Genomic DNA, 21,542 nt, shown 5'->3' on the forward strand with positions numbered 1-21,542 from the left:
CCCTGTTATCAATGGTCGACGGATGTCATGAGGCCAGAAGCTACCTATGTTATCAAAGGTCGACGGATGTCATGAGACCAGAAGCTACCCCTGTTATCAATGGTCGACGGATGTCATGAGGCCAGAAGCTACCCCTGTTATCAATGGTCGACGGATGTCATGAGGCCAGAAGCTACCTATGTTATCAAAGGTCGACGGATGTCATGAGACCAGAAGCTACCTCTGTTATCAATGGTCGACGGATGTCATGAGGCCAGAAGCTACCCTGTTATCAAAGGTCGACGGATGTCATGAGGCCAGAAGATACCCCTGTTATCAAAGGTCGACGGATGTCATGAGGCCAGAAGCTACCTCTGTTATCAATGGTCGACGGATGTCATGAGACCAGAAGCTACCTCTGTTATCAATGGTCGACGGATGTCATGAGGCCAGAAGCTACCCCTGTTATCAATGGTCGACGGATGTCATGAGGCCAGAAGCTACCCCTGTTATCAATGGTCGACGGATGTCATGAGGCCAGAAGCTACCTCTGTTATCAAAGGTCGACGGATGTCATGAGACCAGAAGCTACCTCTGTTATCAAGGGTCGACGGATGTCATGAGGCCAGCACAAAGACCAACTAACTTTACTTTTCCAACAAGTGAACCCATTACGATTGGGTGGAATTAAAGGCCTCTTATATATCCCGAGGTTTAAAATTCTTATCTTTACCGGGATTCTAGCTCGTGATCCTTGGTTAGGAAGCCAATCGCTTCATTACTCGGCCACCACGCCCCATTTCGTGCATATAGTTGACAAAATGAATGTTTACAGCAATAGATTCTTTTGTTATCTATTTTCTTGTGCAAGGTCTTCACATGCATTAATCTTTTTTACAAAGCTTATATCAACTCATTCTGTCTGGTACAATGTGTGTACACGTTATTTCTCCCACACCCATTCTCAGATCAAGCTGAAATTCGCACAATTATTCATTACTTATTGACATAAACAAAAATGAATAAAAAAAAAGGTAACCAATTAGACAATTAATTACTGGTAATAAATTATTTCTTTTGAATGGCAACACGGGAAACTAATCCTTCGGTAAATACAGCTAATTACAAATGTGTTGGGTTTAGTCCACTGATACAATTGTTACAGCTATTTCACTCTCACGCATTCTCCGATCAGGTTGATAATTTAAACAATTATTTATTGTAGCTAACAAAACACGAATCAATAAACAAATATACTCAATAGTCAAAAAATTATTAGTAATTAATTATTTTGTTTTGAGATCGAAAAAGGGAAATAACTTGTACATTATTGGTAGATTATTAAGGACGGAGTTCTTCCCCTTTAAATACACACTTTTTTACCAAACAGAGTGGGCTTATATAAGCTTTGTAAAAACGAGTTACAGTGTGTCGTGGGAGCTTCTCAGCTCAGCCTCATTAGTAAATACAAGTCTTAATGATGTACCTTTGAGTTTTTACTAAGCTCATATCAACTAAGTCTGTCTCTCTGTATGTTAAAGATTTTTTTGTTGTTGTTGTTTCTAGAAACGAGACTAATATTCTGTCGAGCATCTAGAAACTTCTAATCTTTTGATTTCACTTCAGCTCTTGGAAGAAAAAAGAATTGTTTTCCACTGATCATATCGTATGAATTAAAGACAATCCTTCGAAAGAGAAGATAATTACCTCATACGTTAACAAATTAGCAAATATAGTTTTCTTATTCTTTGGTTTTCCATTAAAATAAAACAAAAAAAAAAACAAGGTTACAAAGACAGTTTGTGTGGAAACACAAACTCAAAATCGGCCCCCGAAGTGGTCCACCCAGGCAGGTAAAAAGACAAGTTTCATATTTTCAGAAAGAATATCAGATTAAAATTCTATCAAAGGCAAATGACAAGGAAGAATGGAGAAAGAAGGTTGACAGATCTTCTGTGATACCCCAATGGTCAAGCAGAGCAAGGGATAAGTGAAAGTGAAGGTGAAGTTGAATGTGAACCTGGCCTAACTGATGTCATATAATAATTATCTAATTGATCTAATTGTTTGTAAAGGGTCAATCTCTTATTCAAAGTCTCGAGAATAACAAATTCATTACATTTTTTAAAAATATTCTTCAGTTAAATGTTCCATGTATGCCATATAATCCTGCAATTCACGCGATAATACGAAAAACTACTTATTAATTGTTGTTTTGAATTATGTTCTACATATATGCATATTAAATAGATTTTTATCCTTTTTTTTTTAAATATATAGTATAGTAAATATGTAGTAAGTATGACAAAACCTACTAAACTAAGCAATACAATTGAAAAAAAAATTGTAAAAAATCTAGGTAATCTCCCTTATTAAATAACCTCCCGTGTTTGTTACTATTAATAGTGAATAGTTGTAAAAATGGTCTATTTTCAATTTAATTTTTAAAATGCCTGCATAGTTTATTTTAAAAATTAAATTTTTCGTTTTCAGAAAAGAAAAAAAGTAGCCTTGCATCAGAACTTTGAATGGTCTAAAATATCATGATGTCTGATTTTCAATATCTTTTCCAGTTTACGATATCTATACGGGACAGACGGACGGACGAACGGAAAGACAAACCACACTAAACTAATTACGTCTATTCCCATTTCGGGGGCCGCTAAAAATCAAAACGAATGAATCTCATTAGTGCAGAGTTTGAGTTTGTTTTCTTACTTGCTATGATCATTCGTCTTTAGGGTAGCCTTCAAGTTTTGAACCTTATTTAACGTTTTGTTTCGTAAATTATTTTTAATGTGTGTCTTGTTTTTATACAGCAATGCTTTAGTCCCAAATTAAAGATTATCCTATTCACCATTCATACCTCAAAAATATTGTTACATATATTATCAAAAAAACAATGTCCTTTAATAAAAAGATAGGACTGTGGCAATATTGGCTTCCAGGCTTCCATGGACACGGTTGCCTTTTTAACGTTTAGCATGTGAGGACATGCATCTAGAGAACAAGAGTACTGTTGTCTACAGCCAGAAAGTAAGCCAACCAAAGGAGCAATTTCTGGAGAAGCATAATATTACTTGTCCTGAGAGACCATGAAATTATTTTTCTTTGTTTTTGACAATATAAAACCTTTTGAAATAAATAAATAAATAAATATATATATATATATATATATATATATATATACCAAAAAATATATAGAAAAATTAAAAAATAAAATAATCTTTTTTAAGAGAATATTTACATACATTTACATGTAAAACTATTGTATAAATCTGGACGTAACTCTCACGATTTTATTTTCAATGTCAACGTCATATGAAGAAAAATATTTTTTTAAAAACAAGTTTCACGATGAGAATTTTTTTATTATTCAACATTTTGTCTTTTAGAAATCACTACATTTAAAAATGAGCTTCAAAACTGATTTTAAAAAGTCTGTAATAAATTCAAATAAAATACCATCTAACAAGATTTTTTAACAACTTTTGTCTCGTGTGAATTGATCTTGGAAAACATACAGCAGATTCAGTCACAACATTTAGTCAGCCTATTCAATCAGGTCATTTAGTCAGGCCATTAAGTCAGTCACTCAGTCAGATCATTCAGTTTGGAAAAATAAGTCAGGACATTCAGTTAGTCATGGAAACTCAGTCAGTAATTCAGACAGTCATTCAGTCAGAACATTCATTCAGAACATTCAGTCATCACATTCAGTCAGCACAATTAGCTATAAAATATGAAAAAAAATGAGTCAGGGCATTCAGTCATGAAAATTCAGTCAGGACCTTCAGTTAGGCCCTCCAATCAGGCCATTTAATCAGGTCATTCAGAGTATTGAGTCATTAAATTTGGTTAAATCAAACAGTCAGGACATTCATTTAGTCCTACAGTCGTCATATTCAGTCATACTTTTCAGTACCTTCAGTCATAAACACTCAGTAAGGGGGTTTATTCATGAAAGATCAGTCATGTCATTCAGTAAGGTCATTTATCAGCACATTCAGTCACAGTTTTCAGTCATGATATTTGTTCAGGGCAATCAGTCAAGTCATTCAGTCGGGGTATTTGTTATTACAGTCGGTATACTCAGTCAGGGTGGCTTCTCTCTCTCTCTCTCTCTCTCTTTCTTTCTCTCTCTCTGTAATATTATTAAATTGTTTTGTTGTTAAGTAAAAATTTATCCCGCCCCCTTTTTCAGACCGACGGTTACATGTAGTGTGATGAGTTACGTCTGTTGATCTTAACACGTAGTGTGATAAGTTACGTGTGTTGATGTTAATATGTAGTGTGATGAGTTAAGTCTGTTGATGTTACATGTTGTGTGATGAGTTACTTCTGTTGATGTTACATGTAGTGTGATGAGTTACTTCTGTTGATGTTACAGGTAGTGTGATAAGTTACGTCTGTTGATGTTAATATGTTGTGTGATGAGTCACGTCTGTTGATGTTACAGGTAGTGTGATGAGTTACGTCTGTTGATGTTACAGGTAGTGTGATGAGTTACGTCTGTTGATGTTACATGTAGTGGGATAAGTTACGTCTGTTGATGTTACAGGTAGTGTGATGAGTTACGTCTGCTGATGTTACACACGTCTGAGTATGTTTGACGACTTATGACGATTGTTGTTATTTGAGTGTGTTTAATAAGTTCTGTTTATGAATGTTATTTTATAAGTTTTGATGAGTTATGACTGTTGATGTCTCGACTGTTGATGTCTTGTCTGTTGATGTTTCGTCTGTTGATGTTTCGTCTGTTGATGTTAAATCGCAGGAGAGCTTCTGATATAGATATATCAGTGCATAATGAATCCTAAAATATATTAAAAGAAGACAAGAGAGAGAGAGAAAGAGAGAAATAGAGATTGAGAGAGAGACAGAGAGAGAGATTGAGAGAGACACAGAGAGAGACACAGAGAGAGAGAGATTGAGAGAAAGACAGAGAGAGAGAGAGAGATTGAGAGAGAGAGAGAGAGACAGAGAGAGAGATTGATAGAGAGATTGAGAGAGAGACAGAGAGAGAGACAGAGAGAGATAATAAGGAGAGCGAGAGACTAAAAATAAAAAATAACGAGAGAGATTGAGAGAGAGAGAGAGAAATTAGATCTAGAGACAGAAAGTGGAAAAGGTCAACGATACAAAATAGGACAAGAAAATATGCTAATATCATTCACTGTCGTAAATAAAATGCGCTGAGAACAAAAATGTCCTTTTTAGATCACTGAATGTTCCCCTTAGGTCCTAGTCACAGAAGTACCCAGACTATTTATGGCGTGTCCGAAGCCAATCGGAGACAACTACTGACCAAATAATATAGATATTCCTTTACCTCTCCACTGAAGAGTACACCTTGTTGGCCACCAACAATGTACAGGAAATGGCGTATTTTACAGAAAGGATTTGTATTCTATTAATAATTTATTCTTATTTGAAAAGTTTAATAAAGAAAAAGTGACAGCCTGTCAAAACTACCACTAAAAACAAGTTGAGGTTAATCAAGTTCTGGAAAAAAATCAATTTTTAAATGTATAGATTTCAAAATCAATAAAACGTCTGTGGTAGATTTTCATTAAACTATACAAAAAAATTAGCATTGTATCGGTTGGATTGTACAATAGTTGTCTTCTCTTTGGAGATATCACACAATAGTTGTCTTCTCTTTGAAGTAATAGTGGAGATTTTGACGATAAACAAAACAATGTCAAGGACACTAAATAGAACTTCTTTGTTGCCAACTAAAATAAAATAATTGAGCTCTAACATAGAACTTAGTTTTGTGCTGCTACCATATCTCTTTGCTGCATTAAGCGTGATAGTACATTTTCGTATCCAATCTCCTTCATTACTGCTAGTTAGGTGTCCACATTTTGTTTTTTCAATAAGTTTGAAGTCCTAAAGTGAAAGTATCATGCTTCCTTCATAATAATAATAATAATAATAATAATCTTTATTATCCATATGAAAATCTGTCTTACAATTTGTGCAATACAATACATTATCACTAATGAACTATAGAAAACCAAAATGTACATTCACACCAGACTCACTCTTAATTTACATGTGACAAAGTTTATATCAGATTGTTTCTATTTAATGATTCGATTGCCAGGGGAACAAAAGAGTGTTTGTGTCTGTTTGTCTTTGCTATCGGTGTCTTGTATCTCTTTTGTGATGGTAAACTCACAAAATCCTGACCCAAAGGGTGATTTTTTGTATGTATAGAATCTTTTTAGCTTTTTATGAATGTTTGTCTCAAACAGCTGCCCTAATGGGGTTTGTTTTTCGCCATTGATTTTGCCAGCAGCATTTAGGATTCTATGAAAGTTTATTTTTATTTTGAATGAACTTAGGATCACAAACTGAAGCGCTTAGAAAATTTCATCTTGCGGCGCTAAGAACGTACAACAAAATTATGTACCTAAAAATAAGTATATGGCTTCCTTTAGTTTGTGCACCGGGCATTATGGCATCTAATCTACGTATAGTTTTTCAGCCATGTATGGGTGTTTTTTTTTACAAATACTATTTTTTTTAAAGATGCATAGAATTATGATCATCTTTATCTGGCCATTCATTGTGCACACGACACACACAGAATCTTTGATGCCCCATTTTATTAACACCAATACTTATGATTTAAAAAAAAACAACTTACCTAAAAATATGCACATTGTTAAAATCAGCTTAGTCAACAAATGTAAACTTTTTCAAAAACCTAAAGGACTAAACATTTTTAACTACTTATACATTTTAAAAAATCATAAAGTGTTGGTACCATAGACATATATAGAACAAATTATTATCGGAAATATTTGGGAAAAGATCAGTTTGTAGATCCACATCACAAACCTATATATATTTGCCTATGTCTATGATTATGAAACAAAGACAAAATATTGGGAATATGGCAGTTTTGTACTTTTCAAAACTAAAGATCAAAGGTATATATTGGCTGAAATGTTAGTCCTAGAATTTATAGCTCAATCGCCGCCATTTTTTTTTTCACATAGATATAGTACATAAAACATATTTGACTTCCCCCAAATAAAAATAACTTCCTACTGCCAGTCTATATTTATTTATGTCTATGGTTGGTATATATTAATCATAGTATACATAGCGCATAAAAAAACACTACAGCAATGTTCCCTATATGATAGATAGATAGATAGATAGATAGATAGATAGATAGATAGATAGATAGATAGATAGATAGATAGATAGATAGATAGATAGATAGATAGATAGATAAGATAGATAGATAAGATAGATAGATAAGTTAGATAGATAGATAGATAGATAGATAGATAGATAGATAGATAGATAGATAGATAGATAGATAGATAGATAGATAGATAGATAGATAGATAGATAGATAGATAGACAGATAGATAGATAGATAGATAAGATAAGATAGATAGATAGATAGCTAGATAGATAGATAGATAGATAGACAGATAGATAGATAGATAGACAGACAGACAGACAGACAGACAGACAGACGGACGGACGGACGGACGGACAGACAGATAGATAGATAGATAGATAGATAGATAGATAGATAGATAGATAGATAGATAGATAGATAGATAGATAGATAGATAGATAGATAGATAACAACAAAATAAATATTTGTCTTAAAACAATGCTGATGGTCAAAAACTTGGAACAGTTTTCAATACCCTCGTTTCACCATTTCTTTCATAAGCTGATTCAGCTCCAGTGGACATAGCTTCAAGCAAATTATGTCCTGAAAGTGAAGGCTCAAGTCAGATCTTCCTCTGGAGTTTTATTGGTGCCAGAAGTTGCATGTTCACACTTTAAAAAACTTTGCTGCTAAACTTTCACATTATTCGGGCCCACGTAAATCCTCGAGCTGGTATTTTATTGTTTGAAAATAAACAAGTGTAAGAACAGGTCGATGCTGACTGACTGAAACTTGACAGCAGCCACGAAGATAACATTCAGTAAGCTAGCTCCACAGTTCGGGAACATCACGCATGAGTGAAAACAGTTAAATATTTTACATTAAGTACAATAGTACATTTGTGGTCTAAGGTTGTGATGGCTAAGACAAAAACAATAGTTTTAAAATATTAACTAAACTAGTTTCAGAACATTCTATCTCTTTTTATGGTTCAATTGCTAGTTTAAAAAAAAATTAAATGTAAATACAGTACAAAGTGAAACAAAAGACATCTTTCGTATTTTTCTAATTAATTTTTGAGTATATATATATATATATATATATATATATATATATATATATTGTAATAACTTAAGTGAGGCAACTCAACGAGGACATAGACGTTTATTTACATAGAGACATGACAAACACAAAGGGCATCTGTCTTGAGTACAGCATCTCCATATTGGCTCTCTCCTTGGGCGAAAATCGTTAGTCTCTTATGTCAACATCCGACTTGTCTGGTCACTGATAGTGCGCACCTTCTTTCTGCACTATCTTGGATGGCGGTGCGCATGGCAAAGTCATAACATTGCCCCCGTCTTAGCACTTTTCGTCCCGAAAAGAAACACTGCAGCTGAGGTTTGACAGTTCAGGTGGAGGTCGATCAGTGGGAGCCACAGGCGGCAGGGAGCGTGTTCCCCACGAGGCCATCCGCATTGTTTTCTTCCAGTGCCGCTTTCTCTTTCTCCAGTTGACCAGGCTGTTGTTGCGATAATGACGTGGCCGTTTGCCACACAAAGAGATAGGGTCGAGCACTGTTTTCTTCAGCACAGCCGTTGATCGGACACGCTGTCTCAGCAGACCTTCCCGACAGACGCCTCTCAAGGGAGCTGCAGGTTCGCTTGCAGCCACGTTGCAAGCAAAGTCCAATGCACCGCAGTCATCCTCAGACAACAGTCTTACGTCCAGAAGATAGGTCTCTTCAGGTTCAAGTGGAAAATGTCTTCCTCTTGACAGCTCAGATTTAGAGTGGTTTGATTGACATTCATCTATGCCAATGTCGATGATGATGGTAGAAGTACATATGACCTGTTGGTGGTTTTCTTGGCATCTAAATTCTATGTGTGATGCGCCGCACGTACAGTTCATGCTAAACTTCTGGATGCAGTTGTCAAGCTTCGAATTTCCCTCGTGAGCACCGACAGATAGGCAGAGGTCTTTAAGGTCCATAGCAACAGGCTTGAACGCAGACCCAACGTTGTCTTGCTCCGTCAGGCTCATTGAGGTACTGGTAACAGGTACAACAGGAACATCCGCTTCAGGCACATAACAGTCTTCAGTTTCTTCATTTGTCTCTTTCCGTTCGATTCGGTACATCTCGTTGAGATCATCACAGCAATCGTTGTCACGTTTCTCGTCTTGAAAGTCACAACCACAAGACTTGCCCACAACACAGACACAGACGGCGCTTCATTTCCCAGCGTCTCCGTCACCACTGTTTGTGCAGCCACAGTCTTGACCACGCAACTTCTTTACCGACGAGTCTACAGGCAACTGCTCCTTTACCAACGAGTCTACTCGAGACACCATTTTATCTACCTTTTTCCCCATACTTTTACTTTGTTCACACATTACATCAATACCTTCATTTATCTTGCCAATAAGCTCATGAATCTCCGATTTAATTTCAAATAGGTAGGTCTCAGGATCTTCGTCTTCATCAATCAAGGCTTGCCGGAGACGAGCTGTAAGCACCTCCTTGGTACCACCAATTATCTCATATCGGTTACGAAGTTCCTTCCTAAGCTCTCTAACCGAGAGTTGGTCTAATTGTGTCAAAGCTGCCATTGTAAATCCTACCTCCTCTCGTTGAGTTGCCTATAATCCCACTTCTGACACCAATTGTAATAACTGAAGTGAGGCAACTCAACGAGGACATAGACGTTTATTTACATAGAGACATGACAAACACAAAGGGCATCTGCCTTGAGTACAGCATGTCCATATTGGCTCTCTCCTTGGGCGGAAATCGTTAGTCTCTTATGTCAACATCCGACTTGTCTGGTCACTGATAGTGCGCACCTTCTTTCTGCACTATCTTGGATGGCGGTGCGCATGGCAAAGTCATAACAATATATATATATATATATATATATATATATCCGGCCACACTTTTTTTGTGCGGTCCCCACCCCAACCTATGCACTAAGACGTCAAGAGGTACATCACATTACTGAGAAAAAAATATTAAATCAACATTTTCAAACCTTACATGCAAAAGTCATATGTTTCTTTGGCCCACGCTTAACGAGTGTGTCATGTGGCCATCACAACAACCGATCGCGTGCACTTTACCCTAAAAATTTTAGGAATGAGACATGGGGATTGGGGTTGAACCTCATTTGGTGACGAGAAAGATGGCTTATGCCTCCCCGCAGTGCCCTGGTAAGAAACTCTGCTCTGTGACGTAGTACCTCATAGCTCCCATACAAGCCACGTGACATCGTAGGTTAGTCTCCCCGTATCTCTCGGAACTCTGAACACTGTCAAAAGAGGTGCACAGCCAAATTCTCTGACTCTCCGCAGAGGCACCAACTGGCATAATAAATGGGCTGGAATCGGGAAAAATAGTCACCTATAGTTCTCGTTCTTTAGTGCGCAATGATTTTTCCGATTTTAATGTCCTTTTTTTTGATTTAGGTTTTTTTACAAAGCTTCTATCAACTCACTTTGTCTTTCTGTCAGGTCAAAAGTGTACACTTAATTTTTCCAAAACCAAACCCTAACCCTAACCCTAACCCCAAGCAGCAATTTCGCACCATTATTTCTTGTACCTGACAAAACACAAATCAGTAGTTAGTGTATTGGCACAAGGAGGCTAGAGACCTCGAGTTCGAATTCAACTCGAATAACTGGTGTTTTTTTTTAAGTATATTTCAAATGCATTAATTTAGATAACCCCCTTCTTTCTCAACAACATATTTGTAATTGGACAGATTTATTTATTTGTTAGTCTAGATTTATTATAAACGTAGTTATAGGACTGATCCAAACTACAATTACACTTAATATAAGCTTTGCTGTTGTTGTTGTTATTTTAAGTATTTTTATCATGGGCGTAGCCAGGGGGAGTTGGGGTTCAACCCCCCCCCCCCGAAATGAAATCCCTCCCCGCAGGGGGGGGGGAATCGGAATTTAGTGACTGATTTTTTACTTTGATTTTGTTTATTTTAGGTGAGATTGTAATACTAAACCATTACTTGCCCCAGCACATCCAAGGGGGTTTTGAGTTTAAAAACCCCTACCAGGCGTTTTTGCAGTTAAATCCCCCTCTTCTAAGCGCTTAGTAAACAACTCTGCTGGAATCAGGTGTCGAACCTCGAGCCCTCTTCATAGGTAAAGAGCCAAGTTCAAGCGTACTTAGCCTCTCGACCAAGCTTTCCAAGAAGAAACACTGTTCATTTAACATTGACAAAATATAAATACAATTTGCAAATTTTGTTTTAAATTGACTAAATAAATTTTCTCTTGGCGGGCCGCACAGTGCAACACGAAGGTTCGAATGTAGCCCAGGATTTGCAAATTAGTACAAACCTGCTGTACACCGTGTTGTGTTGTAAAGTCGATAAATAAATGTCAGTATTGCAGCCGATGTCGTCTCTGCATGCCAGGATGCTGAGTTCTCTGGCCGAGCTCTGATGTGACATTTAGCCCCCGTTGACTTGCTGCAATTAAAAGCCATCTAACAACGCTATAAGCAGTGTGAATGTTTTCTTTAATAGCCTGGCGGGGGAGGTGCGAGTCATTCAGTTCACATAAGATTTATTTTTCTGATAGCGTAGACGTTTGTTATTTGTTATTTGTTATTTGTTATTTGTTATTTTTGTGAGAGCTAATGACGCGGAGAGGTACTGGCTCGATAGGGAAGACTAAACTGCATGAAGATTGATCCTGTGCAAAAGGTCCCTAAGGCTACCGCTACTAAAAAAAAAGAAAACTGGTTGGGAAGGAAGTAAAATGCAAATCTTTACGTAGTCATTGTTAAGACGCCCCGAGGAGACCAGTTCCCGTGACCTCAATGTAGCGCATTGGTGGAAACTTCTGTTATACGGAAGCAGATAGGCTGACGAACCGAGAACTGGTCCTGAGTTGCTCAAAGATTCCTAAAAGTCAACGCATTCAAAGCAACTGTACTCCAGGGCCCGGAGTTGGTATTTAACATTGATCCGGTAGCCAGTCCAAAATGCCGTCTCCCATTACACAAGAGAACTGACATCCGACCCAGGATTGGGAATGGTGGTACTTCCTCGTAATAGGAATATGAAGAAATTCCGCGAGGTACGCCGCCTTCGGCCGCATTAAATGGTGAGTAGTGCACGGTGATCTGTGATACGAATAACGGTATGACCTAACCCAGTAATAGTCACAACATTAAGCAAGCATCAGACAGAACTAAGGGGCGAAGAGCACCTTGTCCACGATTATTCTACTGAAGAAATCCACCTCAGTGATCAAAGGGTTAATGTGGTGCATTGCCGCTTCGATTCTCCGAAACAGATTTTGTTCAAAAGTTACGGAATCACACCCAATGTTGTTTTTAAAAAACTAGAAACACAAAAATAACTTACAAATAGGTAAAGATTACAATAGACAGACAGACAGACAGACAGACAGACAGACAGATAGATAGATAGATAGATAGATAGATAGATAGATAGATAGATAGATAGATAGATAGATAGATAGATAGATCGTCAAATGTTAATTTTTAAAAATTATCGCTGACTTGTCTTCGTGTCACTGACGATGCCATTTAAAGCCATGTCAAGTCATATCAGGTCATGTCAGTCGTGTCAGAAGTTTCTATACAACGGACGTCGCTATCAGAAATCAGGTCGATTGTAAAAATCACGATTGCCTGGAGTAGCACAAATCTTTGAGCGATCAATGAGTTGAAGAAATCATCACACTATGGATCGCCCCTTTTCTCTCTCCCCTCTCTCTTAGACCCCCCTATCCTACGCATCATCCGACGCTGTCAAGAAACAGCTGTGTTCGTTTGACAATAACCTGTTATAAAATTATGGGGAATCGTTTGAAAGTTCTTTGTGCATTTGGCTGGAGTTATGCATTGTTTTGAAAAAACTGAGAACTGATTAACAAATTTTTTTTTACAAAATCATCGGAAATTCTTGGTTTGGTTTAGGGAGCAAGGTAGCTGGTCTACCAATGACCAATCAATGCCATGCCAATGTAAACAGAGATAGGGTCGCGTCAACGGGGACAAAAAAGTGACAAGTATTTTTTTTAAATTCAATGGTTTAAAGTTTAAAGTTTAAAAACAAAATGAGTTTTTAACCTAAAGTATTTAACATTCGTCACTTTTATTATAATCGCATAAATAACACTCACTGACTGATTTATGTATCAAGAGATTTCACCAACTGTTTTACGGATTCGCATGAAATTTCGCACACAGGTTTTTTTTGTTTACCTCCAAGGTGCTCGGTACGACACGTTTTTGACAGATTCGCCGCCTGAACGCTGCATATTGTGGAAAACCACAAGCCTTCTATTAAGGTTAAGGCATAGACTTATATATGCTATATCTAGACTGAACATGGAGACTTTTTAACAATACAAAAAAAAAAATTGAATATTTTTTAGAAATTTGGATCAAGTAAAGTAGTTAAAAGAAGTAAAGGCTATTTTTTCCAACCCTAACCTATGTAACATATAATTTAATTTGAAATCTACATCTAGTAAATGAATATTAAAAAAAAGAGTCTCTTCTCATAATTATTATTTTAGATACATAATCTTCTGTATCAAAAGACTGAATGCAACACTAAATTGTGATTTTTTGTGAGTTTTTGGTAATCAATTACTAGATCTAGATCTAAAAAATAAAATTATATGTTACATAGGTTGGGGTTGAAAAAAAACAACAACTTGACTTCTTTGAACTACTTGACAAAACAACGCCTTGATCCAACTTTCTACACAAAGTTCACGATCGATCAGTCGCGGATAAGAATTTATTTCCAGTTTCCAGTCTAGTAGTAGATATATAAGTCTATGCATTCTATGGGCTAATTTCCCAAAAAGACGCATTCTTTATTGAAGATTAGATAGATGTAACAAAAAAAAAAAGAATTTCTTATTTTTCAAGAAAATTCACTTTTCTTTATCCCCTAATCAACTTATTTTTAATTAGTCTTACGTCACATTGTATTTTCATTTCCGCTTCCTTTTAGTTAAGAACAGAAATTTGCTTAATAACAACAGAAAGTCTATGTCTTTGAAGAGAGAGAGCAAGGAATGCTAAGTGTTTTGTCCGTGTGCGTGTGTAGATAAGATTGTAACTATAACTCTATAGCACAGTCTTTTCTCGACACTCCAATGGATTCAAATAAACGATTACAATTAATACAATCAAATGGAGAATTTCTTTTTTTTTTCTTATGGAGACAACAATACCAAATACATCTAGCCGGGGGGGGGGGCATTTCATTGACTTGAGGCCTTCCAAAATGTATCGTTCTACTTATACACCTGAAACTGGTGGCGTGCGGTGTCTAATACCGTACACATTGCTGGGCCTATGACAAATGCATGCAAATAGATATATAGATATTTATATATTGTTACAAATGACCAGTGACAGGAAGAGGTTAACGTGTGACCCCGATGAGATAACACAGCAGCGGGTGTTCTCTGGAATGTACATGTATCAACAAAGACAGGATGTGACGTGTCCTTACGTGTTATTCCAGAAGGTACTAGCAATGTCCAGTGACAGATAGAGGTCACAACTTGTGACCCCGGCAAGATGACACTGCAGCCGATGTTTTCTGGAATCTACATATATAAACAAAGACAAGATGTGACGTTTCCTCACGTGTTATTTCAGAGGATACTAGCCGTGTTTGTGCAACTTTGGACAAGCGATTAGGGACTCTATATAAGCCAGAGTGAAAGTGAGTCGTGAGTGAGTCGTCGGTACTGTTGTCTACTGTGCGAGACAGTAGAAGAGAGATGTGTACGACTCGATGCAAGTTAACTAGGGTAGAGTTAACTGGATTGGACTACTGTCGTTAAGGTCTATACAGCGAACTACAGTGGACTTGAGCGTTACAGTCGATACAGTCGATGTAAGACGTGTGCGGCTCTGATTCGGTAGACTTGAGTACGACTTGGTTCAGCTTTGGGAGACCTGGAGCGACACTGGGAAGTGTGTCGTTGGTCTGTTCTGTGGAACACGGCTCGATGCAAGTTGAGAAGAGATGAATTGCAACGAAGTGAAGAGATGAATTGCAACGAAGTATAGCTAACTATAAACTGACAGATATTGTACAGTCTTCTACGCTACATGTTACAGTAACGAATTGTTAGAGTTAATAGTCATTAAAGTTATATGAAACTGAAAGTTTAGTCGTCAAGTTCTTTACAGTGTTTTTATTTGTGTGCCAACTAATACATCTAGCCAGAAGATTCAGAAATACGTAACAATATTTATTTATTTATTTATTCATCAATCTATATACAATGTTAAAACTAACCAAAGGTGTTAAATTAAATATATAGAACTCAAGAGCGGTGGGGGGGGGGGTGTATCATTATAATAAAAAAGGGCCGAAAATGGAGAAATAACGTGAACGAAATGTCTACCAGACAGACAGACAGACGGAGTGAGCTTTGTAAAAAAGAAAAGGAGGTTCCAGAGAGACAGAGAGAGAAAGAGAGAGAGAAGGAAATAGCGGGCTGTTCTAAAACAGATACTAAATATCACGCCCTAAAAAAAAGTGTGTCATGGCCATGGATAGTTGAAGTGTGGCCCGTTTAGTGGAAATTTAAATAGACCAAAATGTAGGAATGGATGTTCCGTCGTAGAGAAACAATATGTAGCCTGGGAACAAATCAATGTAGCCGGTGTGCAATGCTATTTTATGTATTCTGGTCGATTTATTTTAAAAACTATTTTAAGTGGCTCAACTCATTTCCAGTTAACGAATGCAAGTTTTACCTTGTCAAGTTTTTTTTTTCTTAAATTCAGAACTGAGGGGGAAAAAGTCAATTTAGGTGTCGACCTCTTTGTTTTCACAGTTTTTATTTCCCGAGAGAATTAGAGCAGCTCTAGAGATAAACACTAGCAATGTGGTCACACGTGGTCAGTACGAAATATAGTTTCTATTCAGGGTTCACTACAAAATATATTTTATATTCAGTGGTCAGTACAAAATATATTCTGTATTTGGTGGTCACTACAAAATTAATTCTGTATTTAGTGGTCAATACAAAATATATTCTGTATTTAGTGGTCACTACAAAATATATTCTGCATTTAGTGGTCACTACAAAATATATTCTGTATTTAGTGGTCACTACAAAATATATTTTGTATTTAGTGAAAAACTCTAACCACGTGTAAACCTTATCACTAAGTATAGAAACAACACACTTATATAGATGGATATATAAATAAAGAGAGAGAAAGAGTGAGATGTAAACATTGACTTCACGATAGACATGTTATTCTAAAAGAAATTGTGTTGCTATAGGCAAGAATGTTTAAAAACAAGTTTTCTTCGCGTTCTGAATCACCGCATTATGCCATCGTTGACATTTAAACCCTGTCCAGTTGTTCTCTATGACTCTGTCTGTCTCTGTCTGTCTGTTTGTCTGTCGGTCTTCTATCTGTTTGTCTGTAGGTCTTCTATCTGTCGGTCTTCTGTCTATCTGTCTGTCAGTCTTTTATCTGTTTGTCTGTCAGTCTTCTGTCTGTCTGTCGGTCTTCTATCTGTTTGTCTGTAGGTCTTCTGTCTGTCTGTCGGTCTTCTATCTGTTTGTCTGTCTCTCTGATGTCTCCCTTATATCAATCGATGTACTTTTCCCTTGCCTAACTTGTGCTAGAAGGTGCTACGATGTGCTATTGTTATTGCGAACTGCTCTCGTTGATTTATTTCGACGTTGTTTTGGTAACGTCAGAGGTTAAATATCAATCATAATAAACGCCATGGTAGAGAGAAGCACTTGACTATGAATTTAATGTGAATGACTATGTAACGGATAACTCTATCGAGCACTGCAAGGTGTTTAGTGCTGAACAAATAGCGTGGTATTGACTCCTTCATAAGTACATAGATCTATATAGACTTACCCTAGAATGTCGATTCTGCGTAAGGACCTCTATCAAATTATTTAAGAGAATATTTATACAGTACTTTTGTGAGAGTGTTTTGAACGGGAGGGGGGGGGGGGAGAGAGAGGTGGATGTTGTTAAAAAAAAAAAAAGAGAGGCAAAAACGAAAAAAAGAAAGAACGAAAAAAAAGTATGCATAGAAGTGAAGAGCACATATACAAATTGTAAGGTGCTAAAAAATTATATTTATAACTAATGAATATAACATAAAGTCTCTCTATCTCTCTCTTAGTCCACTTTTTCCAAACCTAGGCCGGGGGGGGGGGCGCAAATCGACCTTCTCTAGAGGGAAACAAAATTCATTGTAGTCCACTTAACAGTGTCCACTGAGAAATTTCTGAGGCACGAGCCTTAGTGCATGGAGGCTTACGAATGGTGATATGGCAGGTCTGAAACAGGTCACGAGAATCTTCCTAGGAGTGTTTTGGGCCCCGAATGCGTCTGTGATCTCACTTGTGACTTTCCCTTTGGCTAATATAACCACAGAGTATGTTGTTATTTTAGTTTATTTCCATAGTCGCTTCATCTCCAAGCTAAAGTTTTAAGGTTTTCATATCTGGTTCGTTATTCACTTTCAGTTTTTCATATATTATGATATAGTGGTATTGCGATGTCAAGGATGGTTGAGGAGTTTTCGTTTTTTTGTCGATATTATTATTATTATTATTAAGCTTGGTCTAGGGGCTAAGTAAGCTTGAACTTGAAATGGCATGGCTACCTATGAAGGGGGCTCGAGGTTTGACACATGACTAGAGCAGAGTTGTTTTTACTGAGCGGATAGCGGGTCTTGTATGATCATAAGCTAGTTCAGTGCACTGTGATCTAAACTCTTTTCTGGACATGTGAGGGATTATGTAGGGAGAATGTTCTCGAGCTGCCTTAAGGTGACAGCTGACACAGGTTGAGCCAAATCTCGTATTGAAAAATTCCATTATCTACATGGAGATTCGAACTCAAGCCTTCTGACTTACGTTTTACTTTATGACACTCAGCCACACATAAAAATAAGCATTCAATGGGATTCAATCACTAACACTATTTCTCGGCCTTAAATCACACACAAGTATTTAATGAGGAAATAAATATATCTTTCTTAAGAATACCACAAGACAGACAAAGGACTGACACATGACTGGCAATTGACTTGCACATGACTAACACATGACTAACACTTCATTGGAATATGAATGACATATGACTAACACTTGAGTGACAAATCAGTGATACATGACTGACAAATGACCAACCTGTTTAATTGAAGAAATCCCTGGGGTTAGGGTGTGATAGAAAAACAATTATCTTATCCAGGAGACACTTCGGATTGTGTGAGAGTGAACCACTTTCAGTCGTTCTGTGCCTCACTGAATGAAGAGTTCCTGAAGCTTCAAGTGGAAACACTGGCTGGTTAGCGACCTGGCACTGAACACGCGATTAACTCCCCTTCTGACTAGACTGTCTCTTCTTCACTCAATAGGAACGTGATTGTGTCTATCTGTCTTGTCTGTCTGTCTCTCTCTCTCTCTCTCAACTTTTGTATTCCATTGCATTGCTTTTTAAAATTTCTCTTTTAAAATGTGAATGGATGGTGGACAGTTCCAAGAAATTTGACAGGCAAATGATGTAAATCTTTATGAAAAAAAAAATACCTAATTGGCCAAACATTAAAAACTCTGGTTTGCCGTTACCGTTAGAATTGTTCAAACTGTAATCATTTTAAAATGACATTTGGTTTAGTTTGAACACACATCGCTTAAATAATGGAGGAATTGTTTTTTTAACTCTTTTTTTTAGTTACTTGTTCACTCTCTTTTCTCTCACTCTCTCTCTCTCTCCATTTCTCTCTCTCTCTCCATTTCTCACTCTCTCTCTCTCTCTCTCTCAGTATTTGTATACCATCGTATAGCTTTTTTTTACAGTCTAAATAGTTCACTCTCTATTTCATTTCTGTTTTACAAAGCTTATATCAACTATCTCTGTCTGTCTATCTGGTAAAAAAGTGTGTACACGTTATTTCTCCAACATCCTTTCATGGATCAAGTTGAAACTTCGCACATTTATTTTTTGGCTCAGACAAGACATGAGTCAATTAAAAAAGTAACCAATTTGTCAATGAATTGCTGGTAATTAATTATTTTGTTCAATACCAACAAAGGAAATCGATTCTTCAGTATTCACATTTATAGCTTAATTTGTTGGGTCTAGTCCGCTATATTCTTCCTCACACTTTCTCCAATCAAGTTGAAACTTAAAACAATTATTTATTGTAGTCTACCTAACGAAACATGAATCAATCAATAAATAAAATACTAAGTTAGTCAACAAATTATCGGTAACTAATTATTTTGTTTGATATCGAATAATGGAAGTCTTCCCCTTTAGAAAAGCTTTTGTTGTTTTTTTTTAAGGATTTTTTTTTCTTTCAATTGTTTTTCCTCTTTTATTATATACTTTTGTTATCCCTGGCTTACTCCTTGTTTTTCTTTGTTTCCTTTGTTTCATTTCTTTGCTCTACATTTTTTGTCATGTTTTATATTTGTGTCTTTTTTTTATGTTTTTTTAGAATTAATTATTTACTTCTTTAATTCTTTCTATCTTTGTAATTATAACTACAAATATTCGTCTCTTGTCTTCTTTCTTCTCTCTCTCTCTCTCTCTGTCTGTCTGTCTCTCTCTATTTCTCTCTTTCTCTCTCTCTATCTCACTCATTCTTGCATTTTATTTCCTTTTCTTTCCTTCTTCATTGTCTGATGTTATCGAACACCCAATCTCATGTTATAAGGTCAACTAGCACTGGCCTACGTAAACACAGCATCCGCCATATTTACCTACTTTATGACATCCCCACCCACCAGAGGGAGAAGACAACTCTGAGATATCACGTGACTTTCTGTAGCTTGTGAAACACTGTCTGGAAGCAGGTCTCGAGTTAGTCAAGGTTAATGCCAGAGGTCCAAGAGACCACTCAAGTGAAAGTCTATTTCTAACCAGGGACTGAAGCCAGGTCGATTTCAGGCGAGAATCAGTTACGCTCCACAATCTGTTGCTGATATTATTGGAGTTTTTATTTTAATCCCGACACACGAGTGTTGACAGTGGCGTAGCTAGGGGTGGAGGAGGATGTCCAAATTTGAATATCCCCCCATGCCTCCACTTGAGGGTCCCCCAAATGAGTGACCGAATTTTTTTTACATTAAATATTAAGCTATTCATTTTGTTGTGTAAATTAGTGACCATGTTGCATGTATTCTACACATTAGACATATATTTATTAAGTACATTATCTCCTGTCATGATATCGAATGTTAAATTGTAGGGGCCCCCTAAAGTGGCCGAGCCCCCCCCCCCCCCGAATCCAAATGTATTGCTACGCCCCTGTGTGTTGATCTATGTTTTCAACACTTTAAACAATGATCTTGAGACGACATTGACGACCGTTTCTAATTGCAAGTTTTAATTAATCTTCTCGTCTTTCAAGTGGTGGCCTAAAGGCTGGAGAAACGAGGGTTCAATCGTAGGTGAATTTTTATTTGAAGATCTGAGGCGCTCCTGATTCCAGTGGCGTAGATAGAAATTTGCCATCATTTAATGCCCGGGGGGGGGGGGGCTTGACCTCTTTGGGGGCCCCTGCATTTGGTGTAATATTTAATATTTAATGTAAAAAACAACACTCATTTGGGGGCACACTCAAGTTGGGGCCCGGGGGGATTTTCAAAATTGCCCCGTCCCTCCCTCCACCCTAGCTACACCTTTGCCTGATTCTTTCTAGATGGACATCTGTTGGAGACAGTTAAGTTTGGTTGGTGCATTGTGATAATATAATAATTATAGCTTTTATATAGCGCTACTTTATGCTTATAATATTCTCAGAGCGCTATGGTCCAATCTCATTTGTGGACCAGGGGCATCTGGGAGAAGGTTTTAGGCGCTCAGTAAACACAGCTCTGCTCGAGTCGGGTGTCGAACCTTGAGCCCACTTCAAAGGTGTCTATATCTCTTCAAGAAAAAAGGCTATCTCTTCAAGATACAAGACAAGTCTATCTCTTCAAGATACAACACAAGTCTATCTCTTTAAGAAACAACACAAGTCTATCTCTTCAAGATACAAGACAAGTCTATCTCTTCAAGAAACAAGTCTATCTCTTCAAGAAAAAAGGCTATCTCTTCAAGATACAAGACAGGTCTATCTCTTCAAGATACAAGACAAGTCTATCTCTTCAAGATACAAGACAAGCCTATCTCTTCAAGATACAGCACAAGTCTATCTCTTCAAGATACAAGACAAGCCTATCTCTTCAAGATATAGCACAAGTCTATCTCTTCAAGATACAACACAAGTCTATCTCTTCAAGATACAAGACAAGCCTATCTCTTCAAGATACAGCACAAGTCTATTTCTTCAAGATACAAGACAAGCCTATCTCTTCAAGATACAACACAAGTCTATCTCTT

The 21,542-nt window shown here is 37.0% G+C and overlaps 1 protein-coding gene across 1 annotated transcript in view; it reads right to left on the minus strand.

The window, feature by feature from the left end:
* Positions 1-18,519, minus strand: part of LOC106059824 (synaptotagmin-15-like) — a 289,123-nt gene extending 270,604 nt beyond the window's left edge. Inside the window, exon 1 of the mRNA XM_056019264.1 lies at positions 18,341-18,519. The gene's annotated coding sequence lies outside the window, so the exon portion shown is untranslated. The remainder of the gene's footprint in view (positions 1-18,340) is intronic.
* Between the last annotated feature and the right edge of the window lie 3,023 nt (positions 18,520-21,542).

The sequence above is a fragment of the Biomphalaria glabrata genome, chromosome 2, assembly GCF_947242115.1.
Source record: "Biomphalaria glabrata chromosome 2, xgBioGlab47.1, whole genome shotgun sequence".
Taxonomy (NCBI): Eukaryota; Metazoa; Mollusca; class Gastropoda; family Planorbidae; genus Biomphalaria; species Biomphalaria glabrata.